This window comes from Octodon degus, unplaced genomic scaffold (genome assembly GCF_000260255.1).
Source record: "Octodon degus isolate 3935 unplaced genomic scaffold, OctDeg1.0 scaffold00464, whole genome shotgun sequence".
Lineage (NCBI taxonomy): Eukaryota > Metazoa > Chordata > Mammalia > Rodentia > Octodontidae > Octodon > Octodon degus.
Window position 1 is genome coordinate 182834 of NW_004525040.1, and position 3895 is coordinate 186728.

Consider the following 3895-nt stretch of genomic DNA (forward strand, 5'->3'; position numbering starts at 1 on the left):
CCATGAGAAATGATATAACACTGTATGGAAGGCAATGTATTGTACTTCTTCAAAGCTATGCCATTGTGAAGAAGCCATTCTCAGAGTAGTCTCACAATGTTTTCTTTTCTTTCTGTTAGACACCAGCCTGTGGGCTTTTCTTGGGGCTACTGTTGTTGGCCCATTCATGGATTCACCCTCAAGAAGTTTACTTTTCTGGGCATGCCTATAATTTATCCTGGGTGTTGACCTCATTCTTAATTTGGACATTTGTTTGACCATAATCTGTGTGATCCTGTGCTAAAGAGAACCAAGGCACTTGTTAGAACTTCGAAGTTTGTGTCTTTTGAAGCCTATGGCAAGTGGAGCTCTTCCTCCCTAACATTAAACTATTTAATTCAAAGAAATTGTAAGCCTTTATTTAACTTCCATTTAAATGGATGGAGGCTAAATATTCAGAGTCTTCATACAATGGATTCCATCTCTTGTTTTATCAAAATTTCAGTTATGTTCATGTGCCTCTGATCGACTCATCTCGCGACCTCTTACACTGCATACAGTATTCTGAATTTTTTTAAAAAACTCTTATTTCAGTACACATTTGTATCTGAGCCCTAGCTTAAAACTTCAAACTCAGAAATTGGAAATGATAAAGTACACAAAGTATCCAGACAGTAGTACCAAGAAACCAAGTAAGAGACTACAGAAAAAGTGCCTATCTCACATCTTAGATAGGGAAACCTCAGAGACCCTGGGAACTCTTGAAAACTTAGGAATATCTTATCTCACATGATTGGTGATGGTCTTCAACTACATTAAAACTGGTTTGGTGGGTTGGTGAGATAGCTCAGCAGACCAACCACCTGCTTAGGCAAGTACAGTGACCAGGGTTTGATACCCATCACCACAGGTCAAAAAGACGTAGTTTCTCTCTGTCCACAGACGTAAAATCTGTGGCTCTGCAGTGTTTTGGGTAGTCTAAGGAAGAAAACAATGAGCTTTGTGGGAAGCATTTTGTACATACAACCAAAATGCCTGTCACCTGAGGAATGGATGAAAAAGATGTGATTTTTTTATACAATGGAGTATTACTCAGCTATAAAGAATGATAAACTCGAAGCCTTTATATTTAAGTGGATATCACTTGAAGATACACTCATAAGTGAAACAAACAAGACCCACATGTGCAAATATCATATAGTTTACTTAGTGTAAGAACACAAAACAAGAAATACAAATAGGAGGATGCAACACAATTAAAAGGAAAGCCAGAATTTAAGTATTAAACAATGAAGAGAGAGCAAGGAGAAAAGCTAGAAAATATGAGAGGGACAAAGACATACATTTATATACACAAGATGGTTAAGGCAACTATCTTGAGAAAATTCAGCAGGTTTTTGAAATTAGCAGTAAATTGGTAGGATTCTCACCCTGACTATATGTGCTGATACCTGTGAACTAAACAACTACACTGAAGATAGCAATGTGTAATGGAAGGGTCCTGGTTGGAAAGCCTGTCAGTCTGGTCTTCTAAATATGTACTGCTTGTCATGACATACCAATAATTGCCATACTGTCTCTCAAATAAATGTTTCTTTTTTAAAAAGGGTAATAAATGAAAACAAGAGACAAGAAATAGTCATAGGACTGTCCTGCTACAATTCCATATATAGTTAGATTTCTAAATTTCTATATAAAAATATGTAATTGTTTATTCCTCTTTTGTAAATATTTTTTCTTTTTATAATTTTTTTCTTTTGTCTTCACATTTTCTAGGAATTTAAAGTTTAACATATCAATGATTAATGGAAAATACCTGTTCCATGTTATGTCTAAGATGTTTGATATTCAGACAGATAGTGAGCTTCAGCTCAACTGCCTAAGTTTTATGGTAATAACAACATGGACTGTAACATCCTGTAACTCAGTTATACCCCAAATTTGATGATCAAGGAGATTATGGAGCCACAAAAGAAAGGGATCAATGATTTAGAGTGTGACTAAGGAGAGTCACACGGAGATAAAACATTCTCTCATGGTATCACACAGAGCAAATTGGTCAAGCAATAGCCGTGACTCATCCATATGGCTGGCATTTGACAAAGGATCTATAAACTGCTATACAGAATTTCAAGGTAAATCCTGAGGGGATTTCACTGAACTTGTCAGATAAAAACATTACATTGCTTGTTTTATAGGTCTTAATTTATCTTGGTCATACCCATCCAGCAGAAAAGTATAAAAACAAAGTATAAAAAGCAAAGCCATACTGATATGCTGAGCTGTAACAGACTCCAGCCAACAACTTCTGACATTACCAGTCCTCTGGATAACCCAGTACTATTATGGACTACTGGACTATATTGGATTATTTTTCTGAATTCACGCACCTATAATATTTAAATGGCAATGGAATACCCATCTCTGACAAAACTAAACAAAAAATGGGGATACAAATGAAGGACCATTTTGTATCTGTAAATACAAACTAGTCAGGACAGATATATAGCTACTTTCTCTTAATTTAATGAGAAGTAAGATTTGTACTCATAGTGTTTGGACAGCATATGAAGTCTGCATCTTGTACTATGAATAACCACTATGAAGAAAACAATATGCAATGTATTAATTATTGAAACTGTCCTATTAATCGGGTTTTTTTGGTTTTTAAAATAATTTTATTGAGAAACAAAGAGCAATGAGAGAGTTCCCAAACTGATTAGTAGGACAGTTCCAATAATTAGTACATTGCGTATAGTTCTCTTCTTAGTGGTTATTCATAGTATAAGATGCAGACATGATACCATGTCAACAAACACTATTAGAACAAATCTTTCTATTCATTGAATTAAGAGAAAGTAGCTATATATCTAACCTAACTATATTGAATATACAGATAAAAAATGATCCTTCATTTGTATCCCCATTTTTGTATAGTTTTGCTAGAGAAGGGTATTCCATTGTCATTTAAATATTGTAGGTGCATGAATTCAGCAAAATAATCCAATATAGTCCAGTAGTCCATAATAGCAGTGGGTTTTCAATAGGACTGGCAATGTTAGAAGTTGTTGACTTGAACCTTTTACAGCTCAGCAAATCAATGTGGCTTCACTTTGTATACTTCGTTTTTATACTTTTCTACTGGACGGTTAAGACCAAGATAAAACAAGACCGATATAACAAGAAATGTAACCTTTGTATCTGACAAGTTCAGTCAAATCCCCTCAGGATTTACCCTGAAACCCTGTACCGCAGTTTGTAGATCGATTCTCAGTGTCAGCCATGTAGATGAGTCATGCCCATTGCTTGAACAATTTGCTCTCTGTGAAAGCCTGAGAGAATGTTTTCTCTCCATGTGACTCATAAGGAGTAAGCTTTAGAATGAAAGTAAATCTTTATGTTAGCAATTTTCTTTTGTTTTTTTTCCACAATTTTATTGAGAAACAAATAGCAATGAGACAGTTTCAAACCAAAATGGTAGGACAGTTTCAATAATTAACACAATGCATACATCCTTCCTAGTGCTTCATTGCTGAACAAGAAGCAGACATGATATCATACTTACAAACACCATTAGAAAAAATCTCTCTATTCATTAAGAGAATGTAACTGTATTTTGATCCTAGCCATTTGAATACACAGATATGAAATGGACATTCATCTCCATGCCATTTTTGTTGTTAAGTTCTGTTGTATGAATATTATAGAGGTGTAAACTCAGCAAAATATTCTAAAATAATTCAGTAGCGCATGATAGCATTGGGTCTTCTGCTTGATTGGCAATGTCAGAAATTGTTGACCTGAGTCCCCCACAGCTCAACATAACAGCATGGCTTTGCTTCTTATATTTCATTTTTATTCTTTTCTGCTGGATGGTTAAGACCAAGGTAAGGCAGGACATATGCAACAAGAGTTG